The 22,619-nt window shown below is 40.9% G+C and overlaps 1 pseudogene; it reads right to left on the bottom strand.

Moving 5' to 3' along the window:
* Nucleotides 1-10,316: 10,316 nt before the first annotated feature.
* Nucleotides 10,317-11,239, bottom strand: LOC114221546 (prohibitin-2 pseudogene; annotated as a pseudogene).
* Nucleotides 11,240-22,619: the final 11,380 nt, after the last annotated feature.

Genomic DNA, 22,619 nt, shown 5'->3' with positions numbered 1-22,619 from the left:
AGAGAGATAGAGAGAGCACACAAGTCAGGGGGGGAGGGCAGAGGGAGAGGGAGAAGCAGACTCCCCACTGAGCAGGGAGCCCGGCGCGGGGCTCAATCCCAGGACACTGGGATCATGACCTGAGCCGAAGGCAGATGCTTAACCAAGTCATCCAGGCACCCCAAGAATTTTTTTTAAATTAGGACCAATTAAAACATATGAAAAATTGGGGGGTGTAGCTAAAGGAGTGCTTAGACAAAAATTCATAGCATTAAACACTTTTTTTAAAAGAAAAAGTTATCAAATCAGTAGTCTAAAAACTTCCATCTTAGAAATCCAGAAAAAGAACAAAGTATGCTCAAAGCAAGAAGAAAGGAAATAATGAGGATGAAAGCAGAAATAGACACACACAAATACAATAAATGGATATCTGTCAAATTTTCAAAGCAATTCAATGGAGAAAGGATCATTTTTTCAACAAATGGTGCTGAAATGATTTGTTATTTGCAAAAAAAAGGAAAATCTACCCACACTTCACATTTTGTACAAAAATTATTTCAAAATGTATATAGACTTTAAAATATAAAACTGTGAAACTGCTAGAAATTAGGTATAGGAGAAAATACTATGATTTTTGATGAGGCAGAGTTCTTATATGCACCAAAGAAAGCACAATCTATGTAAGAACAAAATGATTAATTGGACTTTAACAAAACTATACACTTGCTCTGTGTAAGATGCTATAAGGACAATGAAAAGGCAAGTAAGAAACTGGGAAGAAATACCTGCAAATCACATTTTGATAAGGACTTTTTCCCAGAATATATATAAAATTCTCAAAATTGAACAGTAAGAAAAACACAATTTTAAAAATGGGCAAGGGATGCCTGGGTGGTTCAGTTGGTTAAGCATCTGCCTTCTGCTCAGGTTGTGATCCCAGGGTCCTGGGATTGAGTCCCACATCGGGCTCTTTGCGCAGGGCAGAGCCTGCTTCTCCTTCTGCCTCTCATGCTCTCTCTCTCTCTCTCTCTCTCTGACAAATAAATAAATAATCTTTAAAATTTATGAATTAATTAATTAATTAAAATGGGCAAAAAATAAATAAAATGAAATAAAAATAAAAATGGGCAAAAGACCTGAACGGACACTTCACTGAAGAGGTAAAAACAGCACCAAAAAAATACGTGGGAGGCAGCTAAGCATACAAAAAGATATTCAACGTCATTCGCCATATGGCAAGTGCAAATTAAAACCATGGTGTGATCCTTTTACACAGCTAGTACAGTATCTGAAACAAAAAACACCACCCAAAGCTGACAGTGTCAAATACTGGCAATAACATGGAGCGACCAAAACTCTCATATATGTTGGTGTCAATGTAAAATGATACAACCACTTCGGAAAACTGTTTGGCAGTGTCACATTAATTTAGGCGTATACTTACAATATAATCTAGCAACCCCACTCTTACTGATCTAAGAGAAATGAACACTTGAGTTCACGCAAAAACCTGTATAGTTGGCTGTTTTTGCAACTGTACTAGTAATCATCAAAAACTGGGAGTGGTCCAGATGTCCTTCAACAGATGAATGCCTAAACAAGCTCTGTTACATCTATACAATTGAATGCTACTCAGCAGTAAGAGGAATGAAATATTATCACAACAAATTGAATGAATCTCTAATACATGTTGCTAAGCAGAAGTAGCCAAACTCAAAAGGTGACACTTTGTAGAATTCTACTTCCATGACGTTTTAGAAAAGACAAACGATAGGGATGGAGAACAGATCACTGCTAAGTTTGGGTATAACATGATGAAATTTTACAGGAGATGGAACTCTTCCATGCGATGACTATGGTAATGGACATACACTGTAGACTTTTGCGAAAACCCATGGACTATATCATGAAGATTAATTCTTCCTCTATGTAAATAAAGAAGACAGTAAATAAGCTAAATATACCAGTTTAATGACAAAGATTGTCTGGCTACATAAAGAAAAACCCCCAGTACAAGCTGTTTAAAGGGTACATTTTAAATACTGGGACACAGTAGATTGAAAAGAAAGGGGTTTAAAATGATACCATGGGGTGCCTGGGTGGCTCGGTTGGTTAGGCGACTGCCTTCGGCTCAGGTCATGATCCTGGAGTCCCGGGATCGAGTCCCACATCAGGCTCCCTGCTCGGCAGGGAGTCTGCTTCTCCCTCTGACCCTCTGCCCTCTCGTGCTCTCTATCTCTCTCATTCTCTCTCTCTCAAATAAATAAATAGATAAATCTTTAAATAAATAAATAAATAAATAAATAAATAAATAAATAAATAAAATGATACCATGAAAAGCTAACCAGAAAAGAGCTGGAGTAACTGTATTGGTGTGGTCTGAGAAGGTAGACTTAAGGCAAGAAGAATTATAACATATTATAATCTATTACTGACTTCATAATAAAGACAGCGTCATGTCAGTTTAGTAGAAAGATATGACTATTTTATATTTACCCAATAATTAAGCCTTTAAATATATAAACAGAGAAATCCATTCTCATGGGCATGAAAGATAAAACCTAAAGTTTGAATTTGTGTCTGGGGTTTAACCTGCATCTATAAAAGGATTTGCCATGTGATGCGCCCTTCAAAATTCAGTATTCAGGAGCCCAGTGGCCTGACTGTTCAGCGGGTCGGTCAGTGAAGGCCCATGAGTCTATGTGCTTCAGTCATGTCAGTTTGTATGCTCTGTGGCCAATCGATCTTCACCCTAGCTGCACAGTTTCCGATGCTGTGGGCTGTCAACACTTTACCTTCCCACAGTGGACGGCTGCAGCATTCCTCTGGAGGTGCCACAATGGAACAGACTTCATTCTCAGGTGGCACGTCTGTTGTCACGTCCCTTGGTGGCCAGGGGTTTGGGAAAGCAGCAATGAGCATGTGTGTTGCCTGCTGTCTCTTGGTGCAGATTGCTAAGGCCTCTGCATCCAGGCTTGGCCTTCAGGTAGACGTGCCATTTCCATTTCGTATGGGAGCTTTTTGTACCTATTGGGACTTTGGTTCAGAGAAGACCCCAAGTGGGATGAGAAGTCATAACTCTTCTTTGGGCTTGATCGTTGTTATTCACTAGGATTTGAGCATATCAATGCAGTTAGGTCTCAAGGGGCTTACACTTCTCAGAGGTGGAGGGAAAGTGTGAAGTGGAAAAGCCCAGAGCCCACTAAATAATGGGGGGCTGTCACTGACAAAGGCTACAAAGAGCTGTCAGGTTGATGAGAGATTCCCATAACTTCACAGTTCTGAGGAGGATGGGGGACAAAGGCAGAGCTTGTTTCAGATTTAACTGAACCACTTCCAAGGCCACCATTCAGATTTAGCTGCATTTCTGTTGACTTCCTTCAGAAAACGTGTGAGAATTCTCAGGTACGTAATTTGTGGTCTCCAACACTAAAGAAGCAATGACATGGGGGCATCCTTTGTCATCGTGGGTTGCATGAACTCAGTGATTCCCCTGGGGAGTTTGTGTGCCCAGACCCCAGACCTAATCTTATGTCCATGTGACAAAACTGAATAGTGAATCTCTGGTGCCTAGATCCACTTTAGTCTCAGAAGATCAAAAGATGGCCTATGGCCTTCTCTCCCCAAAACCCTCTTGCAAGGTGGGACTTCTGATAATGGCAGTATGAAGAAGCAGAGCAAATCTTCCTACAGAAGACAATTATGAAAACTGGACAAAAATATTCAAAACAAATATTTGAAGTCACTGAAAAATAAATACAGGCAGGTAAAAATATGAGAAGAACTTTGATACTGAATTACTTGAATCTTGAACGAAATGGGTAGGAACTGCAAATCATAGCCTCCTTACCTACGGGAGCATTCTCCTAACTCTTTATTACTCTCTCTTCTTCTCTCATTTTCTCCTTCTCTTTGATTATTTCATAACTGCAGCCCCAGTGGCTCAAGAAGGCGGGTGATGGCTTTCATGGTGCAGAGTAATTGGAAGTTTAGAGGGAAAAATATGAAAGCGAGAGAGCAGCAAAAGTATTGAGATCCCAAATCTAAGTACAAGCTGCAACAAAATCCCTGGCTGACCACTAATCTGTGCATGGTTGTGGGACACTCAAGAGAAACTGCTAAAAAACCAGGAAGAACTAGACTGGTCCTGGTGAATTCTGCACGTCCACACTTCAACTGATGAATTCTTCAGTTAGCACAAAGCTTAGGCAGCAGAAAGCAAAAACCTTACTGGTTTGAGGTGTCGAAGGTCAGAACTTGTGGTTGGGGTGGGTATCTGAAAATTTAGGGGAAATATCAAGGACAAGGCAACCACAGAGACGGTGAGGCCAAAATGGAGTAGAAACTGTCCAAATCCTTCGTTGGCACACTAAATTACACAGATGCAGGACAGATCACTCGAGATTCAGGATAAAAATGCAGCAACTGGATATGGGAAAACAGAGCCAACACACTAGCTATCACATACAGCAGGGGTTCACATTTCACTGTGTGGTCAAGGCAAGTTGACCATTTTCTAGGAAAAAAAATAAAGGCAATCCTCAGAAAAATAAAATAGGTTCCAGATTTGCTAAAATATATCTCTGATATCCACTTTTAAAATAAATATTATCAGACCTTCAAAGAAAGAGAAATATGTAACCATAATGAGAAAGTCAACAGAAATGTTGACAGCATGTCCCAATATTGGATTCAGCATTCAAAGACTCCCACGCAGATCTAAGAATTTCAAAGAATTGAATGAAAACATGTTGAAGGAATTAAAGGAAATCTTGGCATTAAAGGGTGCACAGGGAAGAAATCTGAATGAAAAAAAATAGAGAGAGGACCAAATAAAAATTCTCAAACTGAAATGAAAATTCAGTGGATGAGCGCAAAGGTCTTGGGAAGGCATCGAGGTTGAATATAAATCCATAGAAATTACCCAATCCAAAAAAAAAAAAAAAACACAGAGAAAAAAGAATGAAAAGTAAATAAATCCTTAGAAACCCATAGAAGAATATATAAAAGGCAATAGGCAATAGACAGTCAATCGGAGTTCAAAACTAAGGAGGAGGGAAAAGAGCAGAAAAAAAGATTTGAAGAAATCACATTTGAAAGGCTCCAACTTTAGCCTATAGATCCAAGATGCTCAATACACCAAGAGAGACCACCAGGAAGACCACCCAGGCACATCTCTATACAACTGATGGAAACCAAAGATAGGAAAAAAATCTGGAAACAAGCAGGAGATAATGATACCTTACATATAGGGTGTGGTGGTTTAAAAATGTTCACAAACTCTAATTTTCCTCCTCTTGAGAGGTCAAACTAATTCCTTTCCTCTTGGGTGTGGACTGGACTCAGTGACTCACTTCTAATGAAAAGAAAAAAGTGGATGCCATGTTTAGAGATTAGGTCATAAAAGGGTCTGTGGTCTTTTGCACTCTCATTCTCTCCTTCTCTTTGATCATTTGTTTTGGAAGAAGCCAGGTGCCATGTCATAAAGATGATCACGTGTGGCGATGGCCATGTAGTCAAAGGCTAGGGCTTCTGGCTAAGTGGCCAGCAAGGAACCGAAGCCTCCAGCCAACAGCCCCATGTGTGAGCTTGAATACACCTCCTTAGCCCCAGTCAAGACTTCTCATCATTGCAATTCCAGCCAAACTATCGATAGTAACCTAATGAGAAACCTGTAGCCAGAAATACCCAGCTAGACTGCTCTTCGAATTTAGACACTCAGAAATGGATTGAGATAATAAATGTTCACTGTTTCAAGCTGTCTCCTTTTTTTGTAATTTGTTACACAGCAGTAGATAACTATTACAGGACTTGGTGTCTGGAAATGGGGTGCTGTTGTAACAAAAAATTAAAATGAGGTGGTAGATTTGGAATCAGGCAGTTGGTAGAAGTTGGACTTTGAAGTGAGTTTTTAGGAGAAATAGATTTACATAAATAAACCAAATTTTCAGTAAAAGGTGCAAAGACAGTAAGGAGTCCTAGAGAGCCCTAAAATTCTTCTGTGACTGGAGACTCAGGGCAGGATTGGGAAACACAAATACAGTTATGGGACGGGTTTAGAGAAGCTTTGAAGAGAAAGCAAGCTGAAACATGTGTGCAGCTGCTAGCACAGGCCATCCTTCATGGAACAAGATGGGTCACTAAACATGCAAAACTAAGATCCCAAGTATGTAGACAAGAGCCTCTGGTCCGGGGCTGGGGGATGTCTAGGATCTCATTGTCCAGTCTTCTCCCTGGCCTCTCGCATAATATTTTCTTCCCACAGGAGAAAAAGAAGGGGGCTATGCTTAGCTGCAAGTGAGTTTGAGTCAGGAGGTTGATCCCTAAGACCCTTAGGCCCATGGGCGGGGGGAGCTCGCTCACTCCATGATTCCTCTAGTTATAGCTCTGGGCTTGGACCACATCCCATTGTTGTTCTGCTCCAGGAAGTGAGATTGCCTAAGGCTCTGATATGTCTCTCAGGGTTCCTAAAGGCGAGACCCTGAAGGGCCCGGAGTAGGGGAGGGGTTGGGGCAGAGGGGACACAATGGAGTCATGGGGATTCCTTGAGTGGGACATTTTAGGCACATAATGGACTGCTGAGAATGTCAACACTTGCGTGACTGGGATGCCTGGGTGGCTCAGTCGGTTAAGCGGCTGCCTTTGGCTCAGGTCATGATCCCAGGGTTCCAGGATCGAGCCCCACATCAGCCTCCCTGCTCCTTCGGGAGTCTGCTTCTCTCTCTCCCTCTGCCTGCTGCTCCCCCTGCTTGTGTGCATGTGCGCGCCCTCTCTCCCTCTCTCTCTGACAAATAGATAAATCTTCAAAAACAAAAACAGAAATACACTTGTGTGATGTGACCAACCTGAATTCGTTCGTGATTGCTTTTTTCTAAAGTGTGAGACAGCTGCCTTGGGTCGGACCGGTGACACGCAATTTGGCCCCACTCCCACGGCGGGACCTGCGGATGCCCTGACTTCTCGTCCTGCAGCTGGCATCTGGACAAATCTGTGCTCCTATTAGCACGATGCGAGGAGCTGGGGAGACTGGCCCACCCCTGGCCCACGAGGACCCCCTCCCCACACTGACCTCTACGTTTCTTCCCTCACCCACTTTCCGGTTCCCGCAGAGGCAGGGCTGGGCTGTATCCCTCCCTGTTTGTACTTCATGTCGCCCTGAGTAGTAATGTCTTACTTCCCTATTTAAAATAAAAGTCCAGATATGAATTTCTTTTTTCTACTTCTTGTCACATGGAGTTGATGGGCTAATAAAGGAAAAGATTTGTAAAGTTTGAGACAGAAAATAAGGGGAAGTCTGAGAACCTTCCAGAACCTTCAGGTTTGCTGCTCTGAGTCTGTTGCGGGTGGGGACAGGAGAGGCCCTGAGGAGCCTCGCGTGGACGGGGCCTGTGTGGGCTTTCACCACGGTCACTCTTGGGCATGGTCATCTCCTCTGCTCCTTTGTCCTTGTCCCTTCAGTAGAACCTTGTCCCACTAGGACCTGTGATCATAGGGACCTGGACACCACGGGGACCTTGTCCTGTTTCCAGGGCCCTGGGCAGCAAGGGGTTCATGTAGCTGGGTCAGCCTGCGTTCTGGCCTGGGTCCAGCCCTCAACCCCTCTCCTTTCTGTAGTTGTATTTTTCTTCTGTGGGTTCTTTTGGATTCTGCCTCTTCTTTTTCCTGTGTAGAGTTCTGGTCTCCTTTTCCTCTGGGCTTCCCCCATCTCTCACAGCAGGAGGAGTCGTTCTGCCTGTCAATGTTCTTACCGGTCCCGGGGAACCCCTGCATGCAGGCCTCTGTAGCATCGAGGGATTCATTTTCACACTCATCCAGCTCTTGCCCTCCTTCCAGGGCTGTTTCCTAGGCTGTTTTTCCCATCTTTCCAATCTTTTTTTTTTTAAAGAATCAGATCCTGGAATCAGTAGAGAGGAGGGATCCGAGAGTTCTTCATCTTAAATTCCTGTTGGGTTCCTACGTTCTCTGCAGCTTGCCCCCTTCCTCTGCCCTTTCCTCCAGTTACCCAAGCTCTGGCTCTCATGCAAACTCATGGATTTATAAGACAAAGTCTAATTTAGGTGCCCAGTTGGTTAGGAAATAGGACCCATAAGCCTAGGATCATCTTTTCTGGAGAAATGTAATCCTGTGCTGTGCAGGAGGGTTGGGGTGGAGGGAGGAGCTGAGCAAAGGGAGAGAGCAGCATGTGAGAAAGCATGGGCAGCACTGATGGCAAGTGAGGGGATTCGTGCTACAGTGGCCACCAAATAGAATTTGGCCTAGGGTTGCATTAATAAAGATACTGTCTCTAGAGCAGGGAGGTGCTCTATGCTGATTATTCATTCAACTGATTTCTGTTGTGTGGCGGATATATGACAGACTCTTTTTGATGTAGGAAACCTCAGTGGAAAAAATAAAGAACAGGTAAACATTGCCAGCCTTGTGGAGTATTTGTTCTATCGCTGAGGGGCAGGCTGTACACCACAAGCATAGTAAAGAAGGAAAGGGTTTACATTACAAGTTTACGTTAGAAGCCTGACCCGGGGCTCAATCCCATGACCCTGAGATCATGACCTAGCCGAAATCAAGAGTTGGATGCTCAATCGACTGAGCCACCCAGGTGCCCTGATCCCAGCCTTTAGTGGGCACAGGAATCACCCAGACCTCTCGTCAAGATCCAGAATAGTCTGGAATAAAGCCCGAGATTCTGAATTTATAATAAGCTTGGCGCTGATGCTTCTGGTCTTTGGATCATACATTTGGTAGCAAGACTGCAGACCAGGATTCCCACATGAACGTGCAGCAGCCTCACATGTAGGGCTTGTTGAACAAGTGATTCCCGAGCTTTGTTCCCAACATTCTAAGCTGGTGGTTCCAGGAAGAGGCCTGAGTATTTTGTAATAAACCCACAAGCAATTTTGGCACTCAGCCGTATCCGGAACCACTGAGGTCAGTGATCAGAGAGCCCTCAGGGTAGGGAAGGGACTTAAGTCCACATTTAAATGTTATTTTTTCCTGTGAAGAAAAAGTCAAAACATGCTAGGAGATACATATTGTTTTCTCTATGCTGGAGTATAGACAGGTGGAAGATTTAGAAAGTGATTATCAGCTCAACATAAAGAAAATCTCTAAGTTGCTAAGAGTACATTTCTTAAATGTACTCACAACAAAAAAAAGAAATGGTAATTATGTAACTTGCAGGTGTCAGCTAACACTGGGATGGTAATCATTTTGCAACACAGAAGTGTACCAAATCAACAGGTATTCATCTTAAACTTATACAATGTTATATGTCAACTACATTTCAATAAAACTGAAAAACAAAATCTCTGAATCCTTGCTGAGACTATTTCTTACATGAATTTCTCTTTCACTTCTTGGTGTGAACAACAGATTCCAAGTTGTTCTAATTGAAATAGATGATAGATATTTATATTTATTATATACTCACATATATATAGATATATATACACGTACATAAACACACCTTGTTTTATTTCAGGGAATACCAGAGAACAGGCTTGCAGCCGGCTACACAACCAGGAACAGAATCCAAAATCCCACCCTATGTGATTCCATGTAGGAATTTATAATAAGCCCCCGCTGCTGAGCACAAATGCCACTGCCCACAACACTGACTCCAGGGATGCTGGACGCTGGACCTTGCAGCAAGGATTGCTGTCTGCTGCTCCTGGCAACTGGATACACTTTGCAACTCACACCACTTATGCCAAATGCATGCAACACTGTTCAGCCTATCTGTCCGCACGTCCTGAGTCAGAGGCTGGCATGCGGTCACTTGAATACTGGAACTTCATGCTCTGTTCAATGCAAGAATGTTTGGGAAGGTGAGTTTTCCTCTCTTAATGGAGGCAAGTGGGCTCTGCTTCCTACCTAGACTCTGTGAATGTGGGACTAATGTGGGAAGAGGGTACAGGTTCCAGGGGTAGAGCATGGAGGTAAGCAATGGAAAAAAGAATGGTAAATTTTACTTTTTGTAGCAATGCTCTGAGATCTAGAACTTTATCTGGTACATTGCGGGCACTTGGGTTTGGTTGGATGAATGAGTGACTAATAAATGACATCTTTCAACTTACTCCCTTGATAGTCTGTTATAGGGTCCCCCTTTTGTCTACTCCAGTTTATACCCACAAATAAATGGAGTGGCAAATAAGTTGAATGATGAAATGATTACTCAAAATCATTCCCTAGAAAACTTGTCAGGCTTTGTTTATTCAAGAAGGGTTGGGAGGACAGATGCAGGAGGGACCATCACATGATACTAGGGGTGGGATGGGGGTGCGCTGGACCCCAAGCTGACTCCTCAAAAGCCAGGGGAGGAACAGATCCACTTCTTCTCTGGGAGTAGAGTTCCCAGTCACCAGGCTCATTTCTTACCCTTGATGAGGCTGTCACTGCCCCGGGTGAAACTTTCATCCTGTACGTTCAGGACGAGGTTGTCCGCAGTGAGATAGATACTGTTCTGTGATGTGGCAATCGTCTTGGAGATGTTCTGGGCTGCCCGGATCTTGCGCAGTTTGATATAGCCAGGGTTCTTGCTCAGGGCTTCTCCAAGCATTCTGGCGGCCTCAGCCTCACCCTCGGCCTGCACAATCTTCTGCCGCTCTTCCTGCTTTGCTTTTTCCACCAAAAACTGGGCTCGCTGGGCCCCCTGCTGAGCCACTTGTTTGGCTTCCACAGCAGCTGTGTATTCTCAGCTAAAGCTGAGCTCTGTGATGGCCACATCATCCAGGATGAGGCTGAAGTCCTTGGCCCTCTCTGTCAGCTCCCGCCGGATCAACAAGGATACCTGGGCCCACTGGGTGATCAGCTGTGAGGCATTGAACTTGGCCACCATACTCTTCAGCACCTCGTTGACAATGGACGGCAGCACTCGCTCCTCGTAGTCTAGCCCTAGGCGCTGAAACATGCTGGAAAGCTCCATGGCATTGGGTCGAGACAGGACTCGCAGGGAGATGTTCACCATCTGCAGGTCTTTGGAGCCTGTGGGGGAGGAAATTTTTTGGGGTCTGGCCCAAATGTCATAGATGATGGGGTACTGGAACCAGGGGATCCTGAAGTGAAGGCCTTCGGCCAGTATGGTGTCCTACATGCCACCAATCTGATTAAAGAAAATGGTTCTCTGTCCTCCTTCCATGGTGAACACGGATTCGCAGACGCCGTAGACCACAGCGCCGTCCCACAGCAGCAGCTTTAGCACCGTGCCCATGCCCCGGGGCCCGGAGGGCAGCCGTCCCACTAAGTCCTTCAAGTTCTGGGCCATGTCCGATCCTGAGGCCAGCGGCACCAGAGGTCAGAAGCAGGTGCTGGCCCCCCTCAACCCCACTCCAGTTCAGAGATCACACCCTTCACACAAGGGTCCAGGGCCCTTGCCTTTGTCTGTTGCTAGGATTAAAAGAACAAGATCTATAAGATTTCAGAGGATCTGTGTGTGTATATATATATATATATATATACCCTGATATTTTATATTAACTTCCATATTTCTCTTTATGTGCACATATTTCTGGGGAGAGTATCCATAACATTTATCAGTTTTTATGTGGTCCCAGCAAAAGTCTAAAAAAACCATCCTAGTTTAGACATTATGCTACTCAATCTCTGGTCCATGAAGAGCTATCAGTCTTCAGCAGATCCACTGACATGATATAAATGCTCATCTTTTTTGGCAATTACAGTCTGGGACAAGATAAGGTAGAGGTTTAGTTGCTTATATTCACTTTCAATTCCCAACTGTATCTTGATAACAAATAGTTCACAAACCAGCACTGGCTTACAGAAGACACAAAGTAGCACTGGTTTAGGTAGACTTGTATTCCAGGACCTGTCCTGGTGCCAGATAAATAACAGGAGTGAAAAAATAGTTAATGGGATTCCATGTCCAGGAGCAGGGTAGACTAGATTTTAAGTTGCCTCTTACACTAAAAATAATTGATAAAATATAAAAAACATCTAAAACAACTATCAAGAGAATAGTCATTTAGTCCAAAAATATAAATGTAGGCAATAATCCAGAGAGAAAAGTTGGTTTTATCCTTAGGGCATCTGCCAAATCTGGAAAAATCTTAGCTTTGGTTTTCTCAGGTTCATGAATTGTAATAGACAGGAAATGATGCCCAGAGCTTATTCATGTGGGGAGCATATGAGATATACCCTCCCTGAAAATCTGAGAAAGCAAGATTCAAATTCTCAGAGTAAGAATGAAACAAAAAAATAAAGTCTGTTCTACCCTCTAATAAGGAAATTTTCATTTCAGACAGCAAAAAAAGGAGCAAACAACTATTTTGGGGTATCTGCAATCATGAACTAACCCATCTCTGATTTATAGTCTAAATTTGCTTTATCATTTGGGCCAAAATAACCTCAAGCCATGATTTCATTTTATAGGGGCCCTGGATTTGTGATGACCCAAAAATTGGAAGAAAGAAACAGAAATCTCTAGAGAAATCCATATTGAACCTAGGTGTCAAAGAATTTACACAAATAATTTCATAAGAAAAAAGAGCAACTTACAGCAAGAAATGAGTAAGTACAAATGGACAAAGAAACTATGATTGAGAATCAGCAGAAAGAATATATAGTAAAAAGAAGTTCGTAAAAATTCAATATTGAAATTGTGAGACACAGAACATAACATAATCAAAACTTTATATAAATACATAATATAAATATGTATATGACAAAAAGAAAAAACTTAAAAATGCCTGGAGCAAAAATGACAAAAGAGCTGCTTAGGAAATAACTCAACATTGTGAAATATCATTAAATAATTTAAAAATTAGAGTAGAAAACATCCACTTAATAAAAAAGGAGTCAGTAAAAGAGGAAGGAAAGTACACAAGAAACATAGAACACAGAAAGTAAAATGGCATCATAAATCCAACTGGACCAGTATTCACATTAAATGTAAATGAATTAAACAAGTGAATCAAAGTGCAGATTGTTAGACTGAAAACCAAACAAGAACCAACTATGCTGTCTATAGCAGACACACCTGAGATTTAATTACAAATTGATTAAAATTAAAGGGATGGGAAAAGATATCCCAGACAAACAGCAACTGTAAGAAAGCCGGAGTGGACAAAAGTAGACATATTTTAAAAATATGCGTAGAGATAACAGGGACATTCTATACTGATAAGAGGGTTAATCCATCAGAAAAATAAAACAATTATAAACATATATGCACCTAATAACCAAGTACCAAATACATGAAAACAAAACTGATGGAAATTAAGAGAGAAATAGACAATATAACAATAATAGCTGAAGACTTCAATATATCACTTTCAATAGTGGATAAGACAACTATGCAGAAGGTCAACAATAACAAAAAAGAAGACTTGAACAATACTATGAACCAACAGGATAAACTAACAGACATTTACAAAACACTTTACCCAACAATAGCAGAATATACATTCTTCTCAAATGCATATGGGACATTCTTCAGGATCAACCATTCCTCTATAAATTTAAAAAGATAGAAATAATACAAAATATGTTCTCTTATCACAATGGCATGGAATTTGAAATTTATCCACAACTGAAAGAAATCTGAGAAACTCACAAATATGTGGAAACTAAACAATGCACTTCTATATAACCAGGATCAAAGAAGGTATCAAAAGGAAATTAGAGGGGCACCTGGGTGGCTCAGTCAGTTAAGCAACTGCCTTCGGCTCAGGTCATGATCCTGGAGTCCCGGGATCGAGTCCCACATCGGGCTCCCCGCTCAGCAAGGAGCCTGCTTCTCCCTCTAACCCTCCCCCCTCTCATGTACTCTCTCTCTCTCTCATTCTCACTCTCTCAAAATAAATAAATAAATCTTTTTAAAAAAAAAGGAAATTAGAAAACACTTTGAGATTAATGAATATGAAAACACAACGTACCAAAATTTATGGGATGCTACTAAAGCAGTGCTGAGAAGGAAATTTATAACTGTAAATGTATACATCAAAAAAAAGAAACATCTCAAAACACTTACCTAAACTTCCACCTTACATCAAAGGAAAAAGAGAAGCAAACTAAACCAAAAGGAAGCAGAAAGAAAGAAAAAGTAAAGATAATAGGGGAAATTAATGAACTAAAGGGAATATACAAGCAATACATGAAATTAACTAAATCAAATTTGGTCCTTTGAAAGAGTAATAAAACTAACAAATCTTCACCTAGACTCCCAAAAAAATAAAAAGAGAGAGAGAGAGAAAGAGAAAGAAAGAAAGGAGAAAGAAAAAGAAAGAAAGAAGAAAGAGAAAGAAAGAAAGAAAGAAAGAAAGAAAGAGAAAAAGAGAAAGAAGACAAATTACTAGGATCAGCAATAAAAGAGGGGACATTATGACTGACCATACAGAAATAAAGAGACTTATAAAAGAATACTATGGGGCGCCTGTGTGGCTCAGTTGGTTGAGCGACTGCCTTCGGCTCAGGTCATGATCATGGAGTCCCAGGATCGAGTTCCACATCAGGCTCCCTGCTCAGCAGGAAGTCTGCTTCTCCCTCTGACCCTCTTCCCTCTCGTGCTCTCTATCTCTCATTCTCTCTGTCTCAAATAAATAAATAAAATCTTTTTAAAAAAAAGAATACTATGAACGATTATATGCCAAGAAATTAGATCACTTAGATAAAATAGACAAATTCATAGACAATGTACTAAAGCTGACTCAAGGAAAAGTAGGCAGTATGAGTATATCTGTAACAAGTTAAAAGACTGAATCAATCAGTAACCAAAAACTATCCTCTTCCCCCGCCCCCCCAAAAAAGCCTAGGACCAAATGGCTTCCCTGGTGAATTCTACCAAATATGTAAAGAAGAATTAATAATGATTATTTACAAACACTTCCAAAAAGAAGAGGAGGGAACATTACCCCACTCATTCTGTGAGGCCAGTATTAATCAGACACCAAAACCAAAGATATCACAAGGATAGAAAAGCCAGTATCTGCGTATAGAAACAGAAATCCTCTACAAAATATAGCAAATTAAATCCAACAACATATAAAAATAAATATACACATGACCAAGTGGAATTTATTCCAGGAACATAAAGCTGATTTAACATCCAAAAAAATCAATTAATGTAATAAAACATATTAATAAAAAAGAAAAACCCATGCTTACCTCAATAGATAGAGAAAATAGCATTTGATAAAATCTGAAACTCTTTTATGACAAAAACTACTCAACAAACTATTAATAGAAGGAAATCTTCTCAATCTGGATTAAGGGCATTTATGAAAATCTTACAGCAAACATCATACTTAATGGCAAAATACTGGTTACTTTCCTCCTAAGATCAGCAATAAGACACAGTTACTTCACATAAAGCCTGGTTCAACATTCTAGTTTTCATAATCTTATTGACCCTGACATGTTTACATGCTCTCAAAACTAATCGCAGCCTGAGTGAGGGCCTCAAGACTGGGTTTTGGTACCAGTTTGTGGGACTCCTGAATCAAAAAGTCCTGGGAATTTCTCTTCACCAATCCCTGACCATTTTACTCACTCTCGTGCAAAATGCTTTGGCTCCCTAGCTAGGAGCTGAACAAGGGACCCATGCCCTTTGGTGACTCTTTAACTTGATTAATTGGCCTGTTGCCTCGGGGGATTGCTGGTCAGGCTTCTCGTGACAATCCCTGCCTTCTAACTTCCTGAGTTTCTCCAAACAGGGGTAAATAGAGTAGACTTGTTTGGGGCCCTTTAATGTTCGTAGAGCAGTAGGGAGTCCCTTTGTCCCACCTAACATTAGGTAGTGCTGTATTAAATTGGTTTAACCCCATCAATATCCATTTTATTCATCCCATTTTTTTTTTTTTTAGTAATCCCCAATGTGGGGCTTGAACTCATGACCTTGAGATCAAGAGTCACATGCTCCTCCAACTGAGCCAGTCAGGTGCCCTTCTTTATCCCGTTTTTAAATAAACATCTAAAAGATTTCCACCCTACGGGAATGAGATAAGTCTCCTGACCTACCCCTTTCTGTTTCCTCTTTGTTTCACTCCTATCAATACTTGCTTTATTCACTTTCTTTCTTCTTTTTTTTTCTTTTTTTCTTCTTTTTTTTAAGATTTTATTTATGTGACAAATACAGTGAGAGAGGGAACACAAGCAGGGGGAGTGGGAGAGGGAGAAGCAGGGAGCTGAGCAGGGAGCCCGATGTGGGGCTCGATGCGGGGGTGGATCCCAGGACCCTGGGATCATGACCTGAGCCGAAGGCAGACGCTTAACGACTGAGCCACCCAGGCGCCCCATTCACTTTATTTCTTAGTAACTGTTTTAAAATGTCCACCACTAGGCAAGGAGAACGTTCCTGGGTCACAATGGAGCTTAGTCATTGAGGGGGATTCATCGGGAGGGTGGCCGAGCCTCTTAACAATGCACCGAAATCCAACAGGGCTGCTCTGTTCTAATCTGTTTCATATAGTAGTGTTCCACATGAAGTTTTATTTAAAAACTAGATTCTCCTCCTTAAAAAACAGGTGTGAAAGCCATTCAGATTGTCTTTTGCCTTACTTTTGAGCAAGAAACTACCTAAGGAATCCTATACAGAAGCTTAAAGATTTAGAATGGCAGTATTCCATCCTCCTGCACTCAAGACAGTGCACAGTGAAAACAAGTGGCCTTGGAGTCCAAGAGAATCAACCCTAGGTCTGCAGTGATGAGATATGTGGCCTTAAGCAAGTAATTGACCCCTTCATTATCTGTAAAATGGGGATCATAAAAGTTAACTCACAGGAGTGTTGTGGTTGTAAAATGATTAATATCCACTAGCCAGCTTAGATGGCCACATAGCAGGTTCAGTAAATTTCACCCTCTCTTTGCTTCTTTTCCCCCTTAGGGCAACCCCTCCGTACTTTCCCTGGAAAGGAATTTCTTTCCTACTCTATGGTGCAAAACCCATTTTCTCTTCAGCTTCCAGCAAAGATAAAAGATGCTGGATATCATCTTAAACAATGAGCCCTCGTGTGTTACAGAAAATTATTTTATTTATTTTGTTATTTGTATACTTACTGTTCCCTCCACATGGTTCCACCGGGAGAACTTGAACTTTGTATGCTTGATACTTTATCCCCATCAACTAATCTGGTCCCAGTACCTGGCAAAATTATTTGCTAGATGATTGAAGATGCTTGAAGACCAGGAGAAAACTCCCCATAGCTTTTTCTTCTCTGGTTAATACTGTCCCATTGCTTCACTTTTTTTTTTTTTTTAATAAAGAACTTGCATTCCAACTCTTTAATCATATTTCCCAAATGACTCAGCAATTTTGGCAATTATGAAAGCAGATTTACTAAAGTAAGACAAAATCATTCACTCTCATGCATTATAACACATGGAAACTTACATCCTGCTTACTTAGTTCAACTTGCTCACTGCTTAGAGTCTAGTCAGGGGGTAGTATACTTAATAAATAAAGCAAAATATTACATCAATAATTCCAAAAGAATGCAAATGGAATTTCAAGCTGAATGGTAGCATTGCCAAAGCTGTCTAAATAACTGTGGTTTGTGGTTTATGGTATATGCTACGGCCATACAGGACCTTGGTAAACCTTTAAAGAAGGAATAGAGTATGACTAATTTCCAAGAGAGCTCTGTAGTATTTTCAATTATTTTATTACTTCATGAAATAATGAAAAAAGTTTAGAACTTTATTAGTCATTCTAGAGGACTGCTGGCAAATAAAATGCTTTCAAGTAGAATAAGGCAGATGTAATGAGTAGAGACATTTGTTTATTTTTCCAAGAAGAGTTTATTTGTTAAGACTGGTGGGAAGAATAAGTGTAATATGGAAAAGTATAAAAAGAAAGAAGCAAATGGATTTATTAAAAAATTTTTTAAATGTATCTGCATTCTTAAGGATTCTTTGTTCAGATATGTATGGAGCATGATAAACAGAAGCTCATTTAAAAGTGTAACTCAGAAAGTAGTGCAGGCAAAGTGTTTATGCCCTGAAAACTCAAATAGATACACAGCTAAGTGGAAATAAAGAACTCTGTAGCCAGTCTCACTGATTTGCTTTACAGAATAAGAATTAAAGAGCAAAGTTGCCTATACTATATGAATTAATGATCTTAATATCATATCAGTCCTTCTCAGTAAATGAATAACAGGACTTGCCTGGTTATTTGTATGGAGTTGTCTACTCCAACCTTCCCAAGTGTCCTGGCCCAAACAGTAGTATTGACTTAGGCCAAGAATGGTCCCAGGCAAAGTGGGCACATAGGCCACGTTTATCTCCTGGGTAAGAGTATCTTTTTTTTTTTTTTAAAGATTTTATTTATTTATTTGAGAGAGAGAGAATGAGAGATAGAGAGCACGAGAGGGAAGAGGGTCAGAGGGAGAAGCAGACTCCCCGCTGAGCAGGGAGCCCAATGTGGGACTCGATCCCGGGACTCCAGGATCATGACCTGAGCCGAAGGCAGTCGCCCAACCAACTGAGCCACCCAGGCGCCCTGGGTAAGAGTATCTTGAACCATTTTCTTTCCAGTACATCAAGAAAAAGGACAGTATTGTCAGAGCTTTAAATAACAACAACAAAGAAGAAGAATGTGGTGGTAGTAACTAAGTCAACAATAAAATCATTTCTTGGGGCACCTGGGTGGCTCAAATCGGTTAAGCATCTGACTCTTGAGTTCAACTCAGGTCATGATCTCAGGGTCATGAGATTAAGCCCCGTGTCAGACTCTGTGCTGGGCATGGAGCTTGCTTAAAATTCCCTCTCCCTCTCTCTCTCTCCCTCTTCCCCTCGACCACCCCACTTGCATGCTTTCTCCCTCTCAAAATGATAATAATAATAATTTCTTATTTTTTAAGACATAAAAACCTGGGAGATTATGGTTAAGTGGCACAGTTCAAAGGACAAACTTAACCCATCTCTTACCATATGATCCAGCTCTTTAGTATTTACCCAAAGGAGTTGAACACTTATATCCATGCAAAACCTGCATATGGATGTTTATCAAAGCCTTACCCATATTCATAACCGCGAAAGCTCAGAAGCAATCAAGATGTCCTTTGGTAGGTGAATGGATAGAGAAACCATGGTATATCCAGACAATGGAATATTATTCAGTGCTAAAAGGAAATGGGCTCTGAAGCCATGAAAAGACATGGAAGAATCTTAACTGCATATTACTAAGTGAAAGAAGCCAGTTTGAAAAGGCTAATACTGTATGATTCTGACCATATGATATTGTAGAAAGCAAAACTATGGAGACAGTAAAAAGATCAGTGGTTGCCAGGGGTTTAAGGGGTAGGGGGATGAATAGGTGAAGCACAGAGGATTTTTAAGGCAGTGAAACTACTCTGTATGATACTATAATGATGGATACATGTCATTACACAGTTGTCCAAACTCATAAAATGTACAACACCAGAAGTGAACCCTAATGTAAACTACAGACTTTGAGTGATTATGATGTATCAGTGTAGGTTCATCAGTTGTAACAAATGTATCACTCTGGTGGGGGACATTGACAATGAGGGAGGCAATGCATGTGGTAGGGAGGGGACATCTGGGAAATCTCTGTACTTTCTTCTCAGTATCATGACCTGAGCCAAAGGCAGACGCTTAACGACAGCCACCCAGGTGCCCCTCCTCAGGTTTGCTGTGAAACTAAAACTGCTCTAAAATATAAAGTCTATTGAACACGTACACACGCACACATAAAGATAAAGAACTTGTATACAGAATACACAAAGATTTAATGGAATGCTATTCAGCAATAAAAAGGAACTACTTAAAATAAGACGAAATCAGAGAGGGAGACAAACCATAAGAGACTCTTAACTATAGGAAACAAACAGGGTTGCTGGAGGGGAAGGGGGGAGGGGGATGGGGGAACTGGGTGATGGGCATTAAGGAGGGCACGTGATGTAATGAGCACTGGGTATTATTATATACAACTGATGAAGCCCTAAACTCTACCTCTGCAACTAATAATACACTATATGTAAATTAATTCAATTTAAATAAAATAAAATGTTTTTAAAAAATGAACTACTGATACACGCAATAATATTGAAGTGTGTCAAATGCATTATGTTAAGCCAAAGAAGCCAGATTGAAAGGCTACCCAGCGCTCAGTTTTATTTACGACATTTTAGAAAAGAGCAAAATATAGCAATAGAAAACGGATCAGTGCTTGCCAAAACCAGGTGGTGGTGGGAGAAACTGTGCCTAAAGAGGCAGGAGGAAGATTTGAGGAATGACGGAACTTGATCACAAGACTTGCTTCCTGGATCCTGGAGGGGCCATCGGCAGTGCTGCACCATCAGAAACACTGGAGTGAATTACTTGAACTAACTACATTTCATTAGGCTTTGGACATGCAAATAAGCACGGGGAAGTGAACACCTGAGATGGCTATCTGCTCAGAAATCTGTTTATAAAATGAGGAAGCAGCTGCAAAGGAAGGCCATGGCTCCTCTCTGGCATTTAATCTAGACAAACCAACCCGAAGCCTTTGATGGTTCCCTTCCCTTTTCGGAAACAATCCAAAATGCTTAGCTTCGGGCGCCTGGGTGGCTCAGTTGGTGAAGCGCCTGCCTTCGGCTCAGGTCATGATCCTGGAGTCCTGGGATCGAGTCCCACATCGGGCTCCCTGCTCAGCAGGGAGTCTGCTTCTCCCTCTGACCCTCTTCCCTCTCGTGCTCTCTATCTCTCATTCTCTCTCAAATAAATAAATAAAATCTTTAAAAAAACAAAACAAAACAAAACAAAATTCTTAGCTTCATTTACAAGGCTTTTCATGATCAGATTTGCTCTCTAGAATGATTTCTTGCGCCCCGCACATCCGTCCTGCCCCAGCACACTCTTGTGTCCTTGTCCAGAATGACTTAGAGTTCCTGTAACTTACCATATTCTCTCAAACTTACAGACTTTGCCTATGCTGGCTCCTCCTAAATACATACCTCTTCTCTTCACTTCCGAAAGTGTACGGGTAACTCCTCTTCGCACTTGAGGACCCACTCAAACATCTCTAAATCAAGGGCCACCTTCCCTGATCTCTGCTCACTCTCGATACCCACGCTGAAGCAGACACTCCTCTTCTGTGCTCCCATTATGTATGCTTCACACATTCCTGTGCCCTGATTCTAATCAGGCCACTGGAAAATTGTTGCTTCATTTGTTTCTGCTTCTAGACTGTCATCTCCTTTAGGACAGGAACCATGTTTTTCACCTCTGTGTCTGGAGTCTAGCATGATACCTGTTCTGTGAAAATACATATTGATTACGTGAATGGCTGAATGGATTCTTGGATGGATGTGGATGGATGAATGATGGCTAGATACATAAATAAAAGCTATAAAATAAGCATGTAAACATATGTTTCTCTATTTCTTGTTCATTAAAAAATCTGATTGACTGATTTTGGATTTCTAGTTATCCCACCACCACTCACTGTTTTCAGGTATGAAATGCATACCGATTAAGTTAGATTATAACAACTGTAGAAAATAGTACATAGCAGGTTGGAGGGGACTTACATAGTTTAGCATTGCTTGGCTGTGGATCATCTATATGGCAGAACCATTCAGGAAATACTAGTCTCATGGCTTAGACAATATCAAGATAACCAGCAAATCAGATAGTCATCACATACTATTCCAACTTGATCATGGTTCTATAGGCCCACATTTAATCTCAAAAATAACATCAAGTAACTGAAATATAACTGTAATTCTTCCTCCTCTGCACTGAGGAAAAGGAGAAGTGGCAGGAATGGGCACAAGAGGACATATGCTCTACTTAGATAATTACCGGGGACAGAGAGCTAGGCTTAGATGAATGAAGCAAAATGAATAAATTAAGTAATTATGCATGAGGGGGAAATGTAAAAATTAAAAAGTACTTTTAAAATGTACTTTTGGGGCACATGGGTGGCTCAGTCGGTTAAGCGACTGCCTTCGGCTCAGGTCATGATCCCGGAGTCCCAGGATCGAGTTCCGCATCAGGCTCCCTGCTCATCAGGGAGCCTGCCTCTCACTCTGACCCTACCCCCTCTTGTGCTCTCTCTCTCTCTCTCACTCTCTCTCTCAAATAAATTAAAAAAAAGAAGTATCTTTAAAAAAATAAAATAAATAAAATAAAATGTACTTTTGGTATAACAATGCTTTCTCCCAGATACTCTTAAACTTAATAAGTTAATATACAATTCAAGTAATATAAGTGATAATGATAAATATGCATATAATATGGTATGAAAAGAAAAGCAACCAATTGTCAGGCTGTTATTATTAAAATACTATTGAAGGTCAGTGCAATAATTTTGAGTTCTGCTAATTGGAACTATTGCTCAAATTTTGTTATAGCTTCTAGATATTTGTGTTTGCTTACAATTTAAATAATATAAACCTATTAATAATAGGAACATAATTCTAGAACAAAGATGCCTTAGATATGAACATAATTCCAGAGTTATGACTCTATAACAAATAGCTGATATCTAAGAGATAGATAACATTCTACTGTTCCAGTTTTAGAGAAGCCATGTAAGAAATCCATAAATCCATACCACATCAAAATCCATACCAAGATCAAAATTCTGTAGATCGTTACCAAATCCCTTTGCAAAGCTGTTTTTTTTAGTATTATTCAAATTTTTTAAATTCAATCCAAGAGAGCATCTCCTGAATACA

Source organism: Eumetopias jubatus, unplaced genomic scaffold (assembly GCF_037043125.1).
Source record: "Eumetopias jubatus isolate StellerSeaLion01/CBP00866 unplaced genomic scaffold, mEumJub1_p1.0 scaffold_13, whole genome shotgun sequence".
Classification (NCBI taxonomy): domain Eukaryota; kingdom Metazoa; phylum Chordata; class Mammalia; order Carnivora; family Otariidae; genus Eumetopias; species Eumetopias jubatus.
The sequence above is the reverse complement of the archived record's forward strand: the minus strand, read 5'-3'. Positions and strand labels throughout refer to the sequence as shown.